General features: G+C 41.8%; 1 gene segment (V, D, J or C); it reads right to left on the bottom strand.

Moving 5' to 3' along the window:
* Positions 1-23,474: 23,474 nt before the first annotated feature.
* LOC307127926 (Ig kappa chain V-VI region J539-like) lies at positions 23,475-24,001 on the bottom strand. The segment is given in 2 exons: positions 23,959-24,001; positions 23,475-23,836 (listed from the first exon to the last, which is right to left on the bottom strand).
* Between the last annotated feature and the right edge of the window lie 958 nt (positions 24,002-24,959).

The following is a 24,959-nucleotide window of genomic DNA, read 5'->3' as shown; positions in this document are numbered from 1 at the left end:
TCATTATGCGTTCTTTTGTTCTCTCAGGTGTGATTCCCAGCATTATTCATGATCGTTCACACCCCTTCACATACGGCCTTTGTAAAGAAAAAGTGTCTTACAAAATGTAAATCAATATATTGTTTTATGTGAATGAGTAGGCTCAATGAGTCTCACATCAGTTTGAATCAAAAACTCTAGGCAACAACACCCATTAGTCAAAAGTCTCTTGGACACATATCTATTATGTGTTTTGAGGCCTTAATTCTGAGACTTACATTTTTAGTTTCTTCAAAAACCATGCATAAACATTGTTCTTTCAAAAATACAAGCATGTACATACATGTTGCTCAGATATTATGGTAGCCCAGTTTGTGCTGAATACAGTGTAATTACACTTTTGCCATTAATGTGTTTATGAGCAACTGAAAAAAGGGTAAAGGGACTTCTAAAGGGCCCTAAAACAGCTCAGACTTCAGAGGGTAAAGGGTAAAGTATGAGCGAATGATCCTGTAACGACGCTTGAAAATATGAAAATGTGGTGCATATCTTATGGTTACCCAAAAGCATTACACAATTAGAATGAAGTTTAAATTTTTAATGTAGCTTCCTGCAGTTTAAAAAAATGCATTACTTTATTTGATTTTGTTTTAGTTTACCTTTTTATAAATTCTGCGAGCAGTTGCATTGTGAAATGGCCTACCTTTGACTTACAGTCAAATTAATTTGTTCTATCAGACTTTTGTTCTGAGTTGGGTTAGGGCAGTGTTGTTGTGTTTCCTCAGGTTATTGTGCAGTGTTGTTGTGTTTCCTCAGGTTATTGTGCAGTGTTGTTGTGTTTCCTCAGGTTATTGTGCAGTGTTGTGTGTGCAGTGTTGTTGTGTTTCCTCTGGTTATTGTGCAGTGTTGTTGTGTTTCCTCAGGTTATTGTGCAGTGTTGTTGTGTTTCCTCAGGTTATTGTGCAGTGTTGTTGTGTCTCCTCAGGTTATTGTGCTGTGTTGTTGTGTTTCCTCAGGTTATTGTGCAGTGTTGTTGTGTTTCCTCAGGTTATTGTGCTGTGTTGTTGTGTTTCCTCAGGTTATTGTGCTGTGTTGTTGTGTTTCCTCAGGTTATTGTGCAGTGTTGTTGTGTTTCCTCAGGTTATTGTGCAGTGTTGTTGTGTTTCCTCAGGTTATTGTGCAGGGTTGTTGTGTCTCCTCAGGTTATTGTGCTGTGTTGTTGTGTCTCCTCAGGTTATTGTGCAGTGTTGTTGTGTTTCCTCAGGTTATTGTGCAGTGTTGTTGTGTTTCCTCAGGTTATTGTGCTGTGTTGTTGTGTTTCCTCAGGTTATTGTGCTGTGTTGTTGTGTTTCCTCAGGTTATTGTGCTGTGTTGTTGTGTTTCCTCAGGTTATTGTGCAGTGTTGAACACAAGCACAAGAAATCAGAACAAATTATTGAAATGATTTTCACTTTGTTAAATATAATTGTATAATATGTTTCTATTTTGTTTATAATGTTGCTTTTGCAAAGGTGGGGAGTTTTTATTTATTTTGCATGTTTGTGTGTGAGTGTTGAGTGTGTGTGAGTCACAGTGGGCTTCAAAGCACAGTAATACACAGCAGAGTCAGACACACACACATCCTGGATCGTCAGAGGAACTGATCTTAATGTGGAGTTCAATGTTGCAGAAAATCTCTCCTTAAAATCAGGCTCTGTGCTTCCTTTCCCAAAGGAAAAGTCACTGAGAATGAATGTTGGGGATCTGTTTGGCAGCTGTTTGTACCAGTAGAGATAAGCATTCGTAGCTGTGGTAGAATAATTGCACTGTAGAGTGACTTGATCTTGTTGATTTGCAGTCATTTCTTTTAAAGGCTGATCCACTCTGTCTTGTCCCCAGCACACTGGAAAATATATTAACTATTCATAATATACATATATTGAGTACTGTAACTAAAACAGATACTGAAGTGTAATTGATTATCTTTCTTACCAAAGTCCCGTGTTGTGAAGAGAAGAGTAATAATAATCAGTTTCTGCATTGCTGAGATAAAGAGATTATTTTAACATATTCTAATGAATGTGTCTCTCTGTCTTTACTGTAGCTCTGCTTCCTCTCTGCTGCTCTTCTCTTGATATTTCAGGTCTTCAATAGGTCTCACATGACACACCGTTGATGCCACTTTTAAAGGATACTGCCCCCCAGTGGTACAATAACAGGATGTTCAAAAGACATAGAATAAAAATTAGTGATGAAAGGGTGTGGACAGTTATTTTAGCAGCTGACCTCATTGCATATGCATTTGGAGAAGTTTTAATTTCAGACGCAACATTTTAATAATATATTTAAAGGAGTATTTAAATTAATCATGCAACGTCATTTATTAAGGTTTGCAGTATGTGGGTTTGCAATTTGTCATATAATTGAGTACTTCCTCTGTTGTTGTGTGTGTGTTGAGTGTGTGTGAGTCACAGTGGGCCTCAGAGCACAGTAATACACAGCAGAGTCAGACACACACACACACATCCTGGATCGTCAGAGGAACTGATTCTGATGTGGAGTCTAATGTTGCAGAAAATCTCTCCTTAAAATCAGGCTCTGTCGTTCCCCTTGTATGCAGTCCGTGTACGCTTCAATTTTAGGCTAATGATGCATAAAGAATAACTGTAATGTACATCATTTTGTTGTATTGCATCCCTGTGTGGTGTACAGTAGGTTTTACCACATAAAACTACTGTAAATATGAAATATGACCCATTAATGCATTGTACATGGACTGCGTACAGGGACCCTGTCAAATAAGTTACAGGTGTACTTTACCATATGTGAGGATGTTTCCTAAAAATCAGAAAGAAAGTTTCAGAGAATTCATTCTGGGTCCTTCCGGTTCCAAGATACAGCCACTTCCGGTCCATGTTTGACCGGGTGTATCTCGGAAACCAATCCGTGTTTGAGCTCCATACTCTGAGCAAGGGGATGGACCCATGTGCCCCCTCTATCACCAGAATATGGAGCCCCAAGTCGGCTTGGTTCCCGAGATGCATTCGGTCAAATTTCCATATTGGCTGCAATGCAACTGCAATGCATCCCACCTGTTGTCTATTTGACAGGGCCCCTGTATGCAGTCCGTGTACGCTTCAATTTTAGGCTAATAATGCATAATTAATAGCTGTAATGTACATCAGTGTTTTTTACTGTGTCCCCTGTGTGGTGTACAGTTGGATTTACCTCATAAAACCACTGTAAATATGAAATATGAATTATGCATTGTCCACGGACTACGTACAGGAGCCCTGTCAAATAAGTTACAGCTGTAGTTTACCAAATGTGATGTTTCCCAAAAATCAGACAAAATGTTTCATAGAATTCATCTACTCCATAATTATGAAATATGTCCCATTAAAGCATTGTACACGGGACCCTGTCAAATAAGTTGCTGGTATAATTTACCATATGTGATGATATTTCCGTAAAATCAGACAAAAGTTTCCAAGATTTCATCCGCTTCCAGCCACAGGGGTCTGCCTATGATAGCAAGAGGCCTGTGTGAGAGATTTTAACAAAGCCAGGCAATTTCCCCCCAATGCTTTCTAGAGACTTGTCCTCCCAATATGCTGTGGTGGGGCCCCTAGACTACCAGCATGTGAAGTTTGGGGGCCGAACAGGGTCAATGGAGTCGCGCAACCTATACCATTCATTTTCATAGGCTCTTCGTGTACAATGTACGGAAAAGTCAGATTGTCCCGAGACTGACATATGTGTCTCGTCTCGGGCCCCTGGGACGGTGCCCAGAGTTCAGTGTCCCTTGGGCCTATTTTCCGTGCTTAATTGGAAAAGCAGGGGTCAAAAGGTCAGGTACATTAATGCATTGTACACGGACTGCGTACAGGGACCCTGTCAAATAAGTTACAGGTGTACTTTACCATATGTGATGATGTCTCCTAAAAATCTGACAAAAAGTTTCAGAGAATTCATCCGCTTCCAGCCACAGAGTGCGCATTTGTCCCCTTTCTGCATATTTCGCCCCATGTCCCAGGCTCCGAAATTAAAATGGCTATAACTCTGTGAGCAAGCCGCCTAGAGGCGCCAAATTCGGGTCGAAAGAGGGTCTTGGGGTGTCCTCTCTGTTGCACCCTGCCGGCCGAGATACAGTATGGGCCCCAACAGGAAAGGGTGCACTTCGGAAGGAAGTGCCACTAGGGACCCCTCACCACCCCGAAGGATGAGCCTCTGGGACTTGTCCTTTTTGAGATATAGTGGGTTTTTTCCAAAAGTCCCATATGTATAACCGGGTGTATATTGGGGGTCGAGCCGAGTTGGAGCTCGTGCTTCCGGGCATGGAGGGGTTCCGTATCTTCTGGTTCCGAGATACAACCATTTCCGGTCCAGGTTAGACCGGGCATATTTCGGAAACCAACCCGAGTTGGAGCTCCAGACTCCGGGCATGGGAAGGTACCTATGGAAGCCCCATAACCCCAGAGTATGCAGTCCCAACTGGGCCTGCTTTCCGATATACATCCAGTCAGAGTTCCATCTTGGACCAACTGTGAGTCATCCCACCTGTGATCTATTCTACAGGGCCCCTGTATGCAGTCCGTGTGTGGTTCAATTTTAGGCTAATAATGCATAATTAATAGCTGTAATGTACATCCCTGTGTTGTATTGTGTACATGAATGTGTGTATTTACACATATTTATATAGTTTAGTTAAATGACAGCGGGTGGATTCCTGTAAACTCTGGTGTTGGTGTTGGGTTTCTGGATTTCTGTAAACTTCATCACATTTGTTGAAATCATGGCAGGACGTAATTAATAGATGTAATGCACATCAGTGTGTTGTATTGAGTCAACACACGTTAGTTTCCTTGTTATTCTTCCATGGTCAGACTCAGAAATTATAACACGGTGTTGTGCGCTGTCTATATGCTTGTCAACCAAAGGGTCTGGAGATGCACCTCTGAGCTGTTTTAGAAAACTGGTTGATCATTGATTAATCTGATGCTTTACATTCCCGTTATTAGAGATATTCAAGATAAACCTGTGCAATTCATCAGTTCAGGACACATTTACAAAATGGACACATTTACAAAAGCACATTTACTAAATATTCTTGATAGATTATGACAACTAGTTCAACCATTTTGCATGTAATGACAATTAACTAATGATGTTGTTTTGTAAGACTATTCAATAGAGAATCAGTATAATAATATTTTGATCAACATGACAAAAACAATTGGAAGATTAGATCCTTCCTATCAGAGCAGGCCACACAACTACTGGTCCAAGCTCTTGTTCTATCCAGACTGGACTACTGTAATGCTCTTCTAGCTGGCCTTCCGGCATGCACTATCAAAGCCTTGCAACTGATCCAGAATGCAGCGGCGAGGGTGGTCTTTAATGAGCCGAAGAGAGCGCACGTCACGCCTCTCTTCATCAGTCTGCACTGGCTACCAATAGCCGCTCTAATCAAATTCAAGGCACTGGTGCTCGCCTACAAAGCAACCACTGGCTCTGCACCAATATACCTAAACTCGCTTGTTCAGACTTACACACCCTCCAGGAGCTTACGTTCTGTAAATGAACGACGCCTTGTGGTGCCATCCCATGGAGGCATGAAATCACTCTCATGGACCTTTTCCTGGACCGTTCCCACCTGGTGGAATGACCTGACTATCTCAATTCGAGCAGCCGAGTCTGTAGCCATTTTCAAAAAACATCTAAAGACACATCTTTTCCAACAGCACCTGACAAATCAAGAATTGCACTTATCACTCTATTCATTTTCTGTTTGTCTATTTAATAATAAAAAAAGTTTTGTTCTAGATTAATTGAGTCTTGTTACACCACTTGCATATTGTTTCCCTTGACTGTCCCAGTTGCTTCTATTGCACTCATTTGTAAGTTGCTTTGGATAAAAAGTGTCTGCTAAATGACTAAATGTAATTGATCATGTAGGAAACAGCAGACAAGTGTACAAAATCATGAACGCAACACTGCAGCCCTGTGGCAGAAATGTGCCTGCACAATATGATTATAATAAACTTTATTGCAGACACAGGTCCATATAACACATCATACAGTACAAAAATAGGAGATACAAAGGAGATACAAAATATAAATAGGATATACAGGCTATACAGGCAATAGGATATAAAGGCTATTGCACCAATGTCGTCTTAACCTAGAAGTGTATCTATAACAGCTTTTCAAAGGACTGACTAGGGCTTCAATTAGATGGTCCACTGACTTGTCCAGGCGACACATAAAACTAAACATCAGTTGTCTTAAGAGTGCCTCCCAAGTTGGCACTCTAATAGACACAAACAAATGACTGGCACTATGCCACCTAGGGACACAAAGCAGCAACCCCATTGCATCATTGTATGCTACATCTGCATACTCTTTTTCTTATAGTTAGACCACAATTGAGCAGTATACAGCGGTGTGATATAAGTTCTAAACAGAGAGCACTTCACAGAGTCAGAGCACATAGAAAACCTCCTAATAAGCATATTAGCTTGAGAATAAATTTTACATCGCTGACGATACAGATCTTTGTCATCCGTCCAATCATTAGATATGACATGACCTAAATATTTAACTTCCTTACACATGTCAATAGGGCTTTCTGACAAATAAAAGATCAGAAAAGTTGATTTCCTGTCCTCATCACTTCTAACTATCACTATGTGACTTTTCTTAGCATTATACTTTATATCATAGTCAATGCCATACTGAGAGCACCTTCAGTATCAGCTGCAGCCCAGCACTATATGGACAGAGCAGGACCAGGTCGTCTGCATACATAAGATGATTAACAATAGAATTGCCCACAAGACAGCCAGTTTTTAACCTATTTAACTGGTTTGATAATTCATCCATATAAACATTGAATAAAATAGGACACATAATTCCTCCTTGTCGCACTCCATTGCTAACATGAAATGGAGCAGAAACAACATTGTCCCATTTAACCAGAAACTTTTGATGGGCATACCAAAACACTAAAATTCTCACAAAAAATGTATGGGCACCTCTATCTAGTAATTTCACAAACAATCGTTCATGGTTTATTCTATCAAATGCCATTGACGCATCAATGAAACAGAAGAATATAGATGTATTCAGGCTTGTGTACCTCTTTAAAGCATAGATACACAGGTCAGTTCCATGCTTTCTTTTGAACCCAAATTGATTGTCAGTAGTAAGGACATACATTTCAAGTTTTGTTAACAGTATTCTCTCCAGTACTTTAGACAAGATACTGGCTAATGGAATAGGTCGATCATTGTCAATACTGTTGAGCTTACCAGCTTTGTCTTTTAGCACAGGCAGTAACATTACAGACGTTATAGCATTAGGCAGCACACCATGAACCAGACAACCATTAAAACACATGGAGAGCAAAGGACAGAGCTTATGGCTGGCATATTTTAGATGTTCTGCAGTAATGCAGTCCATGCCGCAGGCTTTGTTGTTCTCCAACATATTGATGGCACCATGAATATCTACTGCAGTAACTATCATATCTACTGAAAAATGTATATGTTCATGATCGAGTCTAACTGGGTTACTTTTAACACAATTAAACAGGTCAAGATAGTGCTCACGCCAAAGCTCAGCAATTTTTTCTGGGCTACTAATACCTTCAATATCAGCCGGTAATGATGTCTTATTGGTATTCATTACTTTGACCTCTTGCCAAAAGTCAGTAAGGTTATTGTTCTGTAGCTTTTTGGCTAGCGAGTCTGCTCTCATTGTATTTTCATTTTTCTTAATAAAACGGAGTGCATACTTAAATCTAGCATTTGCCCGTTTTTTCATATCTAGCAACACCCCATGTCAAGGCTTACCTGCCTCTGACCACAGTCTAAATGCCTCTCTGGCTTCAGCATACTTCTCAGCCACAAACTCTTTCCACCCAGGTCTAATGTTAAGTATCTTACATTTGCTTTTACAAAGGGCTAACTAGAAACATTAAGACATTTCACAATACAATCATACATGGCACAGATTTTTTCAACATGTTGCACATCCTTACAATTCATATCTGTGCATATTAAAGCCTCATGAGGCAAAGCAATACTATTTAAAAGATTTTCTGTTCACAATGACTATTCAACCACCACCTCGTTACTCAGTTTTGAGCAGCATTATTATTTCTGGACAGCAGGGGGACATTCTCAACATCTAACAGAGCTACAATGATCAGAGGTGGCAAGTTCATAGCAAATCTCCACATTTACCAATGAGGCATGAGCATCAGCTGTGGTCACAATATGGTCTAACCAAGATGTTGTATTCCAAGCTTCACTAACATAAGTAAAACTTGTGTCAGGCAACAGAGCTATACTCGATCGAATTAATTTATCTCATCTCAACGACCATCACACCCACGCTCCCCTCCTTCTCTCTGCTCTCTGAAGCAGATGTCTCCAAACTCATCCTTTCCAATCATCCCACTACATGTCCGCTTGATCCTATCCCCACTCACCTCCTTCAGGCCATTTCTTCTTCTGTTACTCCTGCACTCACTCACATTGTCAACACCTCTCTTCACACCGGGACTTTCCCCACAGCATTTAAGCTGGCTCAGGTAACCCCACTGCTTAAGAATCCCTCTCTGAACCCAGCACTTTTAGAAAACTACAGACCGGTATCCCTTCTACCTTTCATTGCAAAGACACTTGAGCGGGCTGTGTTTAATCAGCTCTCTACGTTTCTTGAACAGAACAATCTCCTGGACATCAACCAATCCGGTTTCAAAAGCGGCCACTCAACTGAAACTGCCCTGCTCTCAGTTACGGAGGCACTGAGACAGACAAGAGCAGCCTCCAAATCCACAGTACTTATCTTACTGGATTTGTCTGCTGCTTTTGACACAGTTAATCACCAGATCCTCCTGGCAACTCTCATGAAGATGGGCATCTCAGGAACCGCTCTCCAGTGGTTCAAGTCTTACCTCTCAGGTAGGTCCTTCAGGGTGTCATGGAGAGGTGAAGTGTCTAAGTCACATCATCTAGCTACTGGAGTTCCCCAGGGCTCAGTGCTTGGACAACTTCTCTTCTCCATCTACATGTCATCATTAGGATCGGTCATTCAGAAACATGGCTTTTCCTATCACTGCTATGCCGACGACACTCAACTCTACTTCTCATTTCAACCTGATGATCCATCGGTTGGTGTTCGTATCGCTGCCTGCCTAACAGACATTTCAGCCTGGATGAAGGAACATCACCTTTAACTCAACCTTGCAAAGACAGAACTGCTTGTGGTCTCAGCCAAACCAGCACTGCATCACAATCTCTCCATTCAGCTAGGATCATCAACCATAACTCCGTCCAGGACAGCCAGGAACCTTGGGGTTGTGATTGATGATCAGCTAAAATTCACTGACCACATCACTGCAACAACCCGGTCCTGCAGATTTGCACTATTCAACATTAGGAAGGTTAGACCCTTCCTATCAGATCATGCCACACAACTACTGGTACAAGCTCTTGTTCTCTCCAGACTGGACTAATGTAATGCTCTTCTTGCGGGCCTTCCGGCATGCACTAGCAAACCCTTGCAACTGATCCAGAATGCAGCGGCGAGGTTGGTCTTTAGTGAGCCGAAGAGAGCACACGTCACGCCTCTCCTCATCAGTCTGCACTGGCTACCAATAGCCGCTCGCATTAAATTCAAGGCACTGGTGCTCGCCTTCAAAACATCCACTGGCTCTGCACCAATATACCTAAACTCGCTCGTTCAGACTTACACACCCTCCAGGAACTTGCGTTCTGCCAGTGAACGACGCCTTGTGGTGCCATACCAGAGAGGCATGAAATCGCTGTCACGGACCTTTTCCTGGACCGTTCCCACCTGGTGGAATGACCTGCCTATCTCAATTCATGCGGCCGAGTCTGTAGCCATTTTCAAAAAACGTCTAAAGACACATCTTTTCCAGCAACATCTGACCGATCGAGAATAACACTTATCATTCTATTCATTGTCTGTCTGTCTAATTTATTTAAAAAAAAAAAAAAAAAAAATTCTGTTCTGTGCTAGATTAACTGAGACTTGTTACAGCACTTGCATATTGCTGATATTGTTGCCCTTCGACTGCTCTAGCTGCTTCTATTGCCCTCATTTGTAAGTCGCTTTGGATAAAAGCGTCTGCTAAATGACTAAATGTAAATGTAAATTTAGACTCATTACAAAACTGCTGCAGGTGTGCTGCAAATAAAGATTTGCAATCTGACATGTCAGCATTAAAATCCCCCATAACATAAACCCAAGATCAGCCATTATCCTCAATAAATGACTGAATAAAAGCTAACCTGTTAAAAAATTCATCCTCATGCTCATACAATTCAAACGGTGTATAAACATTTAAAACAGTACATTTCCTTTCATTACAATTACACTCTAGCCCTATGGCGCAGTCAACATTTAGGTGCACCACATTCACCATTGAGTCATATTTGATATTCTACAATATAACTACACCACCAGCTATCCTACCTCGAACCATTCTTGTACTGAGGTCGGTAGTGGACTCTCCAACCCCATGGAAATTCATATGTATAGTGTTCAACTTATCCAGATCTTGTTTCGCCAGCCAGGTTTCTTGCAGGCACAGAATGTCACAACTCATCCAGCATTGTGTCCACAAAGAGACGTTTTGATCTATCAGTAGCAGTATGTCCTACTCGCAACCCGCGGGTGTTGTATGAGACAATACGCATTAATATGTTTAGTCTCTCCCAGCGGGACAGCCAGCCTTCATCCCATCGTCACCCACTACTGCAGCAAGCACCCCAGCATTGTTATCATGCAACAGCCCCTCATCTCGAGAGCGGGGGGCACCCTCTGGACCAGACGAACCTCTGTCTGCTTCTCTAGGGCGACGAGGCTCATAATAGCGTCGGACAAAAGACCCAGCAGGCCAGAGCTGCAGATCATACAACTCCGCCACACCATTACATTCAGCGGAGATACAGAAGGAGCTGAATCTACTCTGTGTCGCCTCTATTTTTCTACATGTCACTTCCTGACCCAGCTTCGTTTTTATGTACTCACTGAGAGTATTGGCATCTACACTGAGATCAAACTTTGTAGCAAAAATCTTTACCATCTTTGTTTTGACAGCTAGTAAATTACTACCCACACCAGTCCCAATTATGCCAGTTTTCTTTCTCACATGCCTCACTGGAGCTTTTACAGCACGAGGTGAAAGGCTTCGACAGGAGGGCAGTCACCCGAAAGAGTAGCATCCGGGCCACCGTACCCTTCCACAGCAGTCAGCCAGCTGTCAAGTTTAACAGAAACCTCCTGCAATGTTTCACAAGCAGCTACCTGAGTCCCCATAGTTCTTTTTAGGTAGTCAATGTCAACATTAATTTGCTGCATTTTCCCAAGGAGCGCAGACACATCAATATGTTTAAATGAGACGGTGGTAATTCATCCAGAAAGTGCGATACAAATCTTGGGATCTCTTCACTGCACTCGTTAAGCGATTGCAGGCACATTTTTACATTGTTAGTGTCCTTATTTTGTCCCCTGTGGGAGATCCAACGTTTGTAGTGTGGTAGGAGCTCTCACTGCATGAAAAGTGGGATTTTCGACCCCGTAAACGCCTGTAGACTCCCGGAAATCTCCCTAATTTTCGGCAGTTTTTGACAATTTAGAGGCAGCGAACGTAGCGTTCGTCTGTGCCACAAATTGTCGTAAACGAACCATGACGTAGGTGGAGAGCCCCCCCGCTGAGAGACCGCGCGGAGGTGCGACGCCTCTAATTAGCATATGAATAGCAGCGAAACCAGAGAGTCAACGGCCAGACTTGAATTTACTCACTCACTATTGGCTGAAGCCACTACATTTAAACAAGAAAAATCCATCGTGATTGGTTGGCAGATCACTGCAAACCAATCATTATTGGTCACCCTGGCTCATTATAAATGTAAACCCCAATAATAATAATAAATATATAATTTATGTGGTAATAATTTATGTTTTATAGTAATGTTATTGTGCTATGAACTACACTATTAATACCATCAAGGAATATATGGGAAAATTTGCCCTGACCGTGCCGTTTATTCAAAGAAAGAGCTTATAAACACACAGCTGTTTATTCAAAGAAAGAGCTTTATTGTCAAACACACAAATATGTACAGTGCAGCAGTAATGTCTCTTATGTTGTCCTCCAAAAACGTCAAAAAGAAGCGCCCAAAACATTCGGGAAACACAGGCGTATATGGCGGTGGCCGCACAATCCATCCAGACACCCCGTCAACAATGCCGTCTTCCTCGTCAGACATGAGGTCAATGGTCGCGCACTTCCAAATGTCCACCTCATCCTCAGCCAGCACACTCTCGCTTCCAGCAACTGTAATACAATCCATAAAGACAATAAGCAACCTGAAAAATACTCACATTGACAAAAAACGGATCTAATATAATAAATCTTACCCTTTTTCTTCTTTATCGACTCCGAGCTAAACTTCGCAGTTTCCGCCTACTATGTACGTTCAGGTTGTTGTAAAACAATTACATGAGACTGGTATTAATAAAAACAGTCACGGTAAAATTAAACAAGGAATGAGAAAAACAGAAGTTATACTTACACACAATTTCGTCGTAATCAGCGGTTAAATCTGGACTCGCGGAAATCGCTCCAAGCAGATAAGAGCTCACGGCTTCGTTATGAGGCGAGGATAGTCTGTGTAAACAAAATGTGCAGTTTTAAGCTCTGATCTATTAACGCATCCATTTCCTTATACAGCTGAATAAAAGCATATTCTTTAAATCGTAACGTTACATTACCCATGCTGTGGTTCATAGCGCCTGCAGTTTGCCTCAGAGTTGTGAAGACGAAGACAGCCTCCTGAAAATGAGTCCAAAAAGTTGGTCGCGTCCATGCAGAGATTGAGTTGAAGACGGTGTCCTGTCATTGTTGATCACGAAAAAGGAAAGCAGCAAAAAACATAGGAAATGTAAAAAAAAAAAAAAAAAAAAAGTTTACAGCTCGTCTTCTACGCGTCATGGCCATAACCTCGACCTTGCACGTCATTGGACTAGGGCTCTACTATGGAACGCGCCCGGGGCCAAATCTCTTTATACGAAGCACGTGACTTATGACTGTGTCAACACGCCCTGTTTTCCGCGTCAACGCAGCATTTTTTTACGTGTTTCTTTTGTATGTGTAGACACGCACATTCTGGTCGTGTAACAGGCATACACACACAGTCGACGCACAGTTTTAACATGTTAGGAAGACACATTTGAACGTTTTTCTTAACGCGCACATTCTGTACATGTCGAAGTGTAATATTTTTTTTTTTTTAAAGCAGACTTACCTTTAGATGTAGCCTAGGCTACATACATATTAATATAAGATATTAATTAATTGCTTAACTGACTACTGTGCTAGAGTAAAGTAGCCTAATGTTACAATGAATATTAAGTAAATGCTTAATATTATACAATTATTATAATTTATCTATATGGGTTATTGTTTGTTTTTTAAAGGTAGGCTATATATAATTTAAAAGTATATATAGGCTAATTTACACAGCACATATTTATAACTTAAAACACACACACACACACACAACTTTATTCACTTTCACATAATAATGTTTTTGTAATTTGGTGTTTAGTTTGTTGTATAGTTTGTTTATACTGTTCTGTCTCTGTTTTGTTTCCAGGAACATCTGATGAGTGCTATAATAAAATGACTTCATTATATTTAAAATATGTTTTGATATTCATTTTATTTATATTATTAATATTTTATTTACCCATAAACGTGTCTTTAGGAAGCCATAAGTTATAGAGACAAGAATAACTTTTGCCATTTAAATGCCACATTAATTTACTGAGGACCCATACAGCCAATGATCATGTGTGAAAACACTTATACATAAATTGATCACTTAGAAATCAAAACTAAGGTTTGAGAAAGAAAGAATATGCATACATGGCCAGAGGAGAACTGGCACCCCGACTGAGCCTGGTTTCTCCCAAGGTTTATTTTTCTCCATTAGGTCACCTAACGGGGTTTTGGTTTCCTTGCCACTGTTGCCTCTGGCTTGGCGTGCTCAGTTGGGGACACTAAATTTTTCAACTAAACATCGAAATAAATCTAAATAATAAACTAAATTAACCATTTAAACTAAATTACTGATCGAATTATTGATCTAAAGCCCACACTGTCACTGTATGATACTTGAAATTTTTCCAGAATGGCTATACAGCTGAATAAAATTATGCTGCATTATTTTCCTGTTTAACACTGTAAAGCTGCTTTGAAACAATCTACATTGTTAAAAGCGCTATATAAATAAAGTTGACTTGACTTGACTTGACAACAAATATATTGTTTCATAGCAGCTTCAGTAACAAGTTCAAAACAAATTTTGCTGTAAACCGGCTCTAACAAGCCAATATAGTGTCAATATTCAGCTCAAGTGACTTCAGTGTTGATTCAGTTCAGTTGATTTCAGTTCAACTGTAAATTCCTCAGTTGTGCATATTTGTGTTTAGTTAGATATATGCAAAAACAACATTTTTGGAAGAGTTAAATTAGTTTTGCACAAAGTGTTGCTTTTGCAAGCGATGTCTGATGTTTTGCATGTTGTGTGTTTTGTGTGTAGAGTTACAAGAAATGGAGCCATATTTTCAGAAATTGTGTGTAAGCAATTAGATAAAACTGTAAATGAATCCAGTTTATTTTAGTTCAGGACTCATAGTCCAGGTGTTAGTAATCTGTGCTTAATCTTTGTTCCAGGCAACAATTTTTTAACTCACGATTAACTAGATTAAGGCCTACTCTTGGCATAATTTAAACCCTGTCCAGGAAACCACCTCTTGAAAATCTGCATTGATAATTCATAAAATGTGGTGTGAGCTCAATTTAAATGACAATTACAGAAAAACACAATCTGACTTAACTATAAACACACAAACTTGTACTTTTCACATTTATGATTAATAGCCATTTAAAAAATCATTCACAGTGCAGGGTGGAAAAATTAATTTTGGTATGTAAACTGTATGCTTTACTTGATTTATTTGTGTGCTTTGGTTCATTGTCTTGTTGCATCACATAACCTCTCTAAAGGTTGAAGACATGAACTGCTGTCCTGTATTTTTTTATTTTTTTTACATAACATTGGTTATTGCTAATGACATACAGAGTAATTAATCTACACTGTGAGCCCGGACAAGTTGAATCTACTTAAAAAATTTGAGCAAACTGGTTGCCCTAAAAATGTAGTAATGTGAACTAAAACGAGTACATTTAACTTAAATTTAAGTTAACATTTTAACTTAAACTTTAAACTTGTTTTAGTTAAAAAAATTGAGAACCTAGATAAAACTCCCCCTGCTGCTACTCTGATTTGCATTTGTGTAGCTCACAGCATCTTCATTTACATGATAAAGCCTCCCCTAGAATTAAGGGGAGGGGGGGTCATGGGGGGACAACTGCCAAGCAAGGCCCACGAAAATTTCCAACAATTCACGGCAGTTTTCGGTGTTGCCTGCAAATTGCCGTGCACAGTCGTAAACCTGAAGTTCCACGGCAATCTACAGTGCCACATACTGACGAAAATCCCACTTTTCATGCAGTGTCTGACAAAACTGCTTTTGAAGACTCAATCCGCTCGGAACCTAAACTGCTCGTTACTAGAGACACAATATCATCATGGCTTAGTGTTCGCATTTTGATCACAATAAAGTTCAGCAGCTCATCCTCGACTATGACTTTTCGTCTTCAGTACGGTAAATCTCCGGTTTAATTCGAGAAAACTCTTGTGTAACTTAAATACATATAAACTCTCCCAAACCGCGCCGTGCTGTTGCACCGGCCGCCATATTTAGTGATTATCATTTAACTCTTTCTATAGCATATTTGTTGGTCAGAATTTTGTAAATTACTTGTAAAAAGTAGAGTGCATGAAAAGTGAAGTGCAGTACTGTATGTTGTATGTGTGTAATATCATTGTCAACTTAAGACTGAGGCTATATTCTTGCTCTCTCTCACTGGGTAAAGTGTTTTTGTGTTGAGCTGTTGTGTTTCCTCAGGTTATTGTGCAGTGTTGTTGTGTTTCCTCAGGTTATTGTGCAGTGTTGTTGTGTTTCCTCAGGTTATTGTGCAGTGTTGTTGTGTTTCCTCAGGTTATTGTGCAGTGTTGTTGTGTCTCCTCAGGTTATTGTGCAGTGTTGTTGTGTTTCCTCAGGTTATTGTGCAGTGTTGTTGTGTTTCCTCAGGTTATTGTGCAGTGTTGTTGTGTTTCCTCAGGTTAATGTGCAGTGTTGTTGTGTTTCCTCAGGTTATTGTGCAGTGTTGTTGTGTTTCCTCAGGTTATTGTGCAGTGTTGTTGTGTCTCCTCAGGTTATTGTGCTGTGTTGTTGTGTTTCCTCAGGTTATCGTGCAGTGTTGTTGTGTTTCCTCAGGTTATTGTAGTGTTGTTGTGTTTCCTCAGGTTATTGTGCAGTGTTGTTGTGTCTCCTCAGGTTATTGTGCAGTGTTGTTGTGTTTCCTCAGGTTATTGTGTAGTGTTGTTGTGTTTCCTCAGGTTATTGTGAAGTGTTGATGTGTTTCCTCAGGTTATTGTGAAGTTGTCACATGTCTGTCCTGTCTTGTGAAGCACATGTGGTGTGTTGTTATTTTCCGTCCTTGTCTAGTTCCCACCCTCCTTGTTATCATCTTATATCATCGCCCTGCTCTGACTGCGCCGCCCGGACGGCCTGCTCTGACTGCGTCGCCCGGACCTCCTGCTCTTCCCGCGCCGGCCTGGCGTCCTGCTCTTCTCGCGCCGGACTGGCGTCCTGCTCTGCGCGCGCCGCCCTTGCGCCTTGAACTCCGCGGGCCATCCTGGTCGCCTGAACTCCGTGGGCCGCCCCGGCCGCCTGAACTCCGCGGGCCGCCCCGGCCGCCTGAACTTTTTGTTTCCCCCTTCCCTCTCTGGTCTGTCTTCCCCATCCCTCTCTGGTCTGTCCCTCCCGCCCCGCCCTGGTCTGTACCTCCCACCCCGCCCTGGTCTGTCCCTCCCGTCCCGCCCTGGTCTGTCCCTCCCGCCCCGCCCTGGTCTGTCCCTCCCGCCCCGCCCTGATCTGTCCCTCCCGCCCCGCCCCGCCCTGTCCCTCCCGCCCCGCCCTGGTCTGTCCCTCCCGTCCCGCCCTGGTTTGTCCTCCCGGTCCCGCCCTGTTCTGGTGGAGCGTCTGGTAGCCGCTCCTTAAGGAGGGGGTAATGTCACATGTCTGTCCTGTCTTGTGAAGCACATGTGGTGTGTTGTTATTTTCCGTCCTTGTCTAGTTCCCACCCTCCTTGTTATCATCTTATTGGTTTAATTTGCCCCACCTGTGTTCCCTCGTTACCTGCTTTATTTGTCCCCTTTATAAGTTCCTTTGTGTTTGCAGTCCGGGTCGGTTCATTGTGATGTCTACGTGTTCCTTTCCCTGTGTTCCCGGTTTGAGTTTTGTTATTTCTTAGTTGTATGTTTTCCCCTTCGTGGGTTTTTGTTTGTATTTATGTTTATATTATATTAAATTTCATGTCCCTTCCTGCAATTGAGTCCTCACCTCAGGAGAAACAACAACACTGCACAATAACCTGAGGAAACACAACAACACTCCACAATAACCTGAGGAAACACAACAACACTGCACAATAACCAGAGGAAACACAACAACACTGCACACACAACACTGCACAATAACCTGAGGAAACACAACAACACTGCACAATAACCTGAGGATTCCTCAGGTTATTGTGCAGTGTTGTTGTGTTTCCTCAGGTTATTGTACAGTGTTGTTGTGTCTCCTCAGGTTATTGTGCAGTGTTGGTGAGTCTCCTCAGGTTATTGTGCAGTGTTGTTGTTCTCCTCAGGTTATTGTGCAGTGTTGTTGTGTTTCCTCAGGTTATTGTGCAGTGTTGTTGTGTTTCCTCAGGTTATTGTACAGTGTTGTTGTTCTCCTCAGGTTATTGTGCAGTGTTGGTGAGTCTCCTCAGGTTATTGTGCAGTGTTGTTGTTCTCCTCAGGTTATTGTACAGTGTTGTTGTGTATCCTCAGGTTATTGTGCAGTGTTGTTGTTCTCCTCAGGTTATTGTACAGTGTTGTTGTTCTCCTCAGGTTATTGTACAGTGTTGTTGTGTTTCCTCAGGTTATTGTGCAGTGTTGTTGTGTCTCCTCAGGTTATTGTGCAGTGCTGCTGTGTCTCCTCAGGTTATTGTGCAGTGTTGTTGTGTTTCCTCAGGTTATTGTGCAGTGTTGTTGTGTTTCCTCAGGTTATTGTACAGTGTTGTTGTTCTCCTCAGGTTATTGTGCAGTGTTGGTGAGTCTCCTCAGGTTATTGTGCAGTGTTGTTGTTCTCCTCAGGTTATTGTACAGTGTTGTTGTGTATCCTCAGGTTATTGTGCAGTGTTGTTGTTCTCCTCAGGTTATTGTACAGTGTTGTTGTTCTCCTCAGGTTATTGTACAGTGTTGTTGTGTTTCCTCAGGTTATTGTGCAGTGTTGTTGTGTCTCCTCAGGTTATTGTGCAGTGCTGCTGTGTCTCCTCAGGTTATTGTGCAGTGTTGTTGTGTTTCCTCAGGTTATTGTGCAGTGTTGTTGTGTCTCCTCAGGTTATTGTGCAGTGCTGTTGTGTCTCCTCAGGTTATTGTGCAGTGTTGTTGTGTTTCCCCAGGTTATTGTGCAGTGTTGTTGTGTTTCCTCAGGTTATTGTGCAGTGTTTTTGTGTTTCCTCAGGTTATTGTGCAGTGTTGTTGTGTCTCCTCAGGTTATTGTGCTGTATTGTTGTGTCTCCTCAGGTTATTGTGTAGTGTTGTTGTGTTTCCTCAGGTTATTGTGAAGTGTTGATGTGTTTCCTCAGGTTATTGTGAAGTTGTCACATGTCTGTCCTGTCTTGTGAAGCACATGTGGTGTGTTGTTATTTTCCGTCCTTGTCTAGTTCCCACCCTCCTTGTTATCATCTTATATCATCGCCCTGCTCTGACTGCGCCGCCCGGACGGCCTGCTCTGACTGCGTCGCCCGGACCTCCTGCTCTTCCCGCGCCGGCCTGGCGTCCTGCTCTTCTCGCGCCGGACTGGCGTCCTGCTCTGCGCGCGCCGCCCTTGCGCCTTGAACTCCGCGGGCCATCCTGGTCGCCTGAACTCCGCGGGCCGCCCTGGCCTCCCGAACTCTGCAGGCCGTCCCGGCCGCCTGAGCTCCTCGGGCCGCCTGAACTCCGTGGGCCGCCCCGGCCGCCTGAACTCCGCGGGCCGCCCCGGCCGCCTGAACTTTTTGTTTCCCCCTTCCCTCTCTGGTCTGTCTTCCCCATCCCTCTCTGGTCTGTCCCTCCCGCCCCGCCCTGGTCTGTACCTCCCACCCCGCCCTGGTCTGTCCCTCCCGTCCCGCCCTGGTCTGTCCCTCCCGCCCCGCCCTGGTCTGTCCCTCCCGCCCCGCCCTGATCTGTCCCTCCCGCCCCGCCCCGCCCTGTCCCTCCCGCCCCGCCCTGGTCTGTCCCTCCCGTCCCGCCCTGGTTTGTCCTCCCGGTCCCGCCCTGTTCTGGTGGAGCGTCTGGTAGCCGCTCCTTAAGGAGGGGGTAATGTCACATGTCTGTCCTGTCTTGTGAAGCACATGTGGTGTGTTGTTATTTTCCGTCCTTGTCTAGTTCCCACCCTCCTTGTTATCATCTTATTGGTTTAATTTGCCCCACCTGTGTTCCCTCGTTACCTGCTTTATTTGTCCCCTTTATAAGTTCCTTTGTGTTTGCAGTCCGGGTCGGTTCATTGTGATGTCTACGTGTTCCTTTCCCTGTGTTCCCGGTTTGAGTTTTGTTATTTCTTAGTTGTATGTTTTCCCCTTCGTGGGTTTTTGTTTGTATTTATGTTTATATTATATTAAATTTCATGTCCCTTCCTGCAATTGAGTCCTCACCTCAGGAGAAACAACAACACTGCACAATAACCTGAGGAAACACAACAACACTCCACAATAACCTGAGGAAACACAACAACACTGCACAATAACCAGAGGAAACACAACAACACTGCACACACAACACTGCACAATAACCTGAGGAAACACAACAACACTGCACAATAACCTGAGGATTCCTCAGGTTATTGTGCAGTGTTGTTGTGTTTCCTCAGGTTATTGTACAGTGTTGTTGTGTCTCCTCAGGTTATTGTGCAGTGTTGGTGAGTCTCCTCAGGTTATTGTGCAGTGTTGTTGTTCTCCTCAGGTTATTGTGCAGTGTTGTTGTGTTTCCTCAGGTTATTGTGCAGTGTTGTTGTGTTTCCTCAGGTTATTGTACAGTGTTGTTGTTCTCCTCAGGTTATTGTGCAGTGTTGGTGAGTCTCCTCAGGTTATTGTGCAGTGTTGTTGTTCTCCTCAGGTTATTGTACAGTGTTGTTGTGTATCCTCAGGTTATTGTGCAGTGTTGTTGTTCTCCTCAGGTTATTGTACAGTGTTGTTGTTCTCCTCAGGTTATTGTACAGTGTTGTTGTGTTTCCTCAGGTTATTGTGCAGTGTTGTTGTGTCTCCTCAGGTTATTGTGCAGTGCTGCTGTGTCTCCTCAGGTTATTGTGCAGTGTTGTTGTGTTTCCTCAGGTTATTGTGCAGTGTTGTTGTGTTTCCTCAGGTTATTGTACAGTGTTGTTGTTCTCCTCAGGTTATTGTGCAGTGTTGGTGAGTCTCCTCAGGTTATTGTGCAGTGTTGTTGTTCTCCTCAGGTTATTGTACAGTGTTGTTGTGTATCCTCAGGTTATTGTGCAGTGTTGTTGTTCTCCTCAGGTTATTGTACAGTGTTGTTGTTCTCCTCAGGTTATTGTACAGTGTTGTTGTGTTTCCTCAGGTTATTGTGCAGTGTTGTTGTGTCTCCTCAGGTTATTGTGCAGTGCTGCTGTGTCTCCTCAGGTTATTGTGCAGTGTTGTTGTGTTTCCTCAGGTTATTGTGCAGTGTTGTTGTGTCTCCTCAGGTTATTGTGCAGTGCTGTTGTGTCTCCTCAGGTTATTGTGCAGTGTTGTTGTGTTTCCCCAGGTTATTGTGCAGTGTTGTTGTGTTTCCTCAGGTTATTGTGCAGTGTTTTTGTGTTTCCTCAGGTTATTGTGCAGTGTTGTTGTGTCTCCTCAGGTTATTGTGCTGTATTGTTGTGTCTCCTCAGGTTATTGTGCAGTGTTGTTGTGTCTCCTCAGGTTATTGTGTAGTGTTGTTGTGTTTCCTCAGGTTATTGTGCAGTGTTGTTGTGTTTTCTCAGGTTATTGTGCAGTGTTGTTGTGTCTCCTCGGGTTATTGTGCAGTGTTGTTGTGTCTCCTCAGGTTATTGTGTAGTGTTGTTGTGTTTCCTCAGGTTATTGTGCAGTGTTGTTGTGTTTCCTCAGGTTATTGTACAGTGTTGTTGTGTTTCCTCAGGTTATTGTGCAGTGTTGTTGTGTCTCCTCAGGTTATTGTGCAGTGTTGTTGTGTTTCCTCAGGTTATTGTGCAGTGTTGTTGTGTTTTCTCAGGTTATTGTACAGTGTTGTTGTGTTTCCTCAGGTTATTGTGCAGTGTTGTTGTGTCTCCTCAGGTTATTGTGCAGTGTTGTTGTGTCTCCTCAGGTTATTGTGCAGTGTTGTTGTGTTTCCTCAGGTTATTGTGCAGTGTTGTTGTGTCTCCTCAGGTTATTGTGCAGTGTGTGTGTTTCCTCAGGTTATTGTGCAGTGTTGTTGTGTCTCCTCAGGTTATTGTGCAGTGTGTGTGTTTCCTCAGGTTATTGTGCAGTGTGTGTGTTTCCTCAGGTTATTGTGCAGTGTTGTTGTGTCTCCTCAGGTTATTGTACAGTGTTGTTGGGTCTCCTCAGGTTATTGTGCAGTGTGTGTGTTTCCTCAGGTTATTGTGCAGTGTGTGTGTTTCCTCAGGTTATTGTGCAGTGTGTGTGTTTCCTCAGGTTATTGTGCAGTGTGTGTGTGTTTCCTCAGGTTATTGTGCAGTGTTGTTGTGTCTCCTCAGGTTATTGTGCAGTGTTGTTGTGTCTCCTCAGGTTATTGTGCAGTGTGTGTGTTTCCTCAGGTTATTGTGCAGTGTGTGTGTTTCCTCAGGTTATTGTGCAGTGTGTGTGTTTCCTCAGGTTATTGTGCAGTGTGTGTGTTTCCTCAGGTTATTGTGCAGTGTTGTTGTGTCTCCTCAGGTTATTGTGCAGTGTTGTTGTGTCTCCTCAGGTTATTGTGCAGTGTTGTTGTGTTTCCTCAGGTTATTGTGCAGTGTTGTTGTGTTTCCTCAGGTTATTGTGCAGTGTTGTTGTGTCTCCTCAGGTTATTGTGCAGTGTTGTTGTGTTTCCTCAGGTTATTGTGCAGTGTTGTTGTGTTTTCTCAGGTTATTGTGCAGTGTTGTTGTGTTTCCTCAGGTTATTGTGCAGTGTTGTTGTGTCTCCTCAGGTTATTGTGCAGTGTTGTTGTGTCTCCTCAGGTTATTGTATGGTGTGTGTGTGTTTCCTGTGACTGTGGGCCTCAGAGCTCAGTAATTTTAATTAGATTTGTTTTGATTAAACTCATCATTAACAATACATATATAAGTATACACACATGCCAGACTATAGAAGAGAAAAACTGAATAAATATCCATTGTGCAGTGCAAGTGTTCACTTTAAGATGATTCAGACTGAACTTTTTCAGTGTGAAGTGATCAGATTGTGTCAGATGATCAGATCTGTGTAGTCCCTCCTCTCTGAGACGCATCAGAAGTTTGACTTTTCTTCTTGAAATGTATTGGACTACAATTAGAAAATTGATCTATGATCATTATTTGAGAATATACAGTATAGTGCAATATCATTTATTTTAATCTTAAACATCTAATTATCCAATGTGTCACAATTTATTCCTGTTTTTTTTCTCTATTTTGTAATAATATATATATATATATATATATATATATATATATATATATATATATATATGAAATTCATAGTGTGTGTCTGACAAAGGCAAATAAAACACACTAACTCATCTTTATAGATGAAGTATTCTCTTATAATGTTCTCCTAGTTTTGCCTTCTCACACTGGTCAGGTTTTTGTACAGTGTTGTAGTGTTTGCAATAATAACAGTGTAAATGATTATATTTTTTAAATTATTAAATGATTGCCGCCTTAATGAGACATCAAAAGCTCTCCCTACACGACCCCAAACCCTACCCAATAAATGCTTTTATTATTATTAAACATTTCGTTAATCCCTTTATTTCCATTTTTAGAACGTTTTCTTAATTTTTTTTTTAAGTAAATGCCTTTCCGATGTGATATGTGATGGGAAATCTTGTGACCAGTGGCATAAAATACTGAAATTTGGATGTACTCTGGTAACTGAAAACAGCAGCATCTGTGTTATATTTGACTGTGTTGGGAAAGATCTAAAAATAAATGGTAGAAAAATATAAAGATATGCTGAAATTATTGGCTGTTATCATGTATCTTTTATTATTCCCTTTAGTGTTATAAATATGTATATAAATTAGAAGGTAATCAGTACTGAATTGATTTCACATGAGTGGATCTGATGTCAAGAATCATAAACACATGATTTATTGTTGAGGATGTTTTTGTAGAGTGTAGATGAGTTTCCTGTCACTGTGGGCGTCAGTGCGCAGTAGTACAGCGCAGAGTCTGATACTTCAGCATCTAAGATCTCCAGCTGAACAAGATTTGTCTCCACTTTTGGTAAAATACGAGGAGGAAGAGGGTCACTTGTGGCTCCTTGTGGATAAATCCAAGCCAGGAACTCTGGTTTGGATCTGGAATATTGGCGATACCAGTGCAGATTAGTTATAGTTCCTTCATAATCACAGGAGAGAATGACTTTTTGTCCCACAGATGCAAGTGTGTTGTTTGTCTGTGGTTTTATTGACTGTGCCTGTGTGTCACCTGCAAACCGTAAAATATTAAATATTTCATCAAACATTTGTATCATTAACATTATAGCACATATCTAAAAATATCTGCATTGTTTGTCCAAATGTCCAAAGTCAGGAGTAAACTTCACTTACTTTTTGTCAACAGTACCAGAAGAAGAGCACAAAGAATCCTCATGTTTGCCCTGTGAGAAGTTTAATGATCACTTTGCTTTTACTCAAACACGGCTCCTCCTACAGTCAGTGAAACTGCACAGAATGACAACACGTGAACATGACACTGACATCAACTGCACTTCTGGGTCATTAATATTTGATATGAAACAAATCTAGTAATCACATTTAGTTTATTTACAGCATGTAGTGTTTTGGTCTCAATCTATTTTTCTGTTTATTGTAGGCCTTTAAAAAAAGAACCTAACACTCATGGGAAATGTTGCTTTGGCAACTAGCAGAATTTATTATTTTATTTTTCAGCTGACATTTATTTCATTTCAAGTAACAAAAAAGTGTTTTTATAATCTTAGTTTTAGTTTAAGATAATAATAATAGCCCTGCTTTGTAGAGCTGAATGATGAGTGTATATCGCCCTCTTCTGGTGCCTCATATTTCATAGCAAGTGCATTATTTGACAGAAATGTATTTCTGCTCATATCATAATAAATGTACAGTAATAATCAAATACATTCAATACATGTGTTTTAACAGCATATTGATCACTGTGGATTGCACCATGCACCAAGTTCCAGTGGCCACGGATTGTCCAGCATGTCCAGTTTTAATGGTCGCTATCCCTGTGTTTTCAGTGCCTGCCAGTTTTGTGGTACCCACATCAGAGCCTCCAGCCAAGATGACCGCCAGTCCTGTGTCTTTGGACAAAATGGCAGCCAAGCCTGAGCCCTCAGCCAAGATGGCCACCACCAAGCCAGAGGTCTCTTCTGCTGCGTCCCAATTCGCCTACTATCCGTACTAAATAGTATTCGAAAAAAGAATTAGTATGTCCCAAATCGTAGTATGTTGAAAAGAGTATTCCAAAGATTCCCGGATGGTTTACTATTTCCGGTCAGAATCCGAAGTGCAGATCGATGCGCACTCTAACGGCTGATATTGCCCACAACCCATTGCGAGATGGACGA

Source organism: Gobio gobio, assembly GCF_949357685.1.
Source record: "Gobio gobio genome assembly, chromosome: 6".
Taxonomy (NCBI): domain Eukaryota; kingdom Metazoa; phylum Chordata; class Actinopteri; order Cypriniformes; family Gobionidae; genus Gobio; species Gobio gobio.
This window is presented reverse-complemented; position numbering and strand designations above follow the sequence as displayed.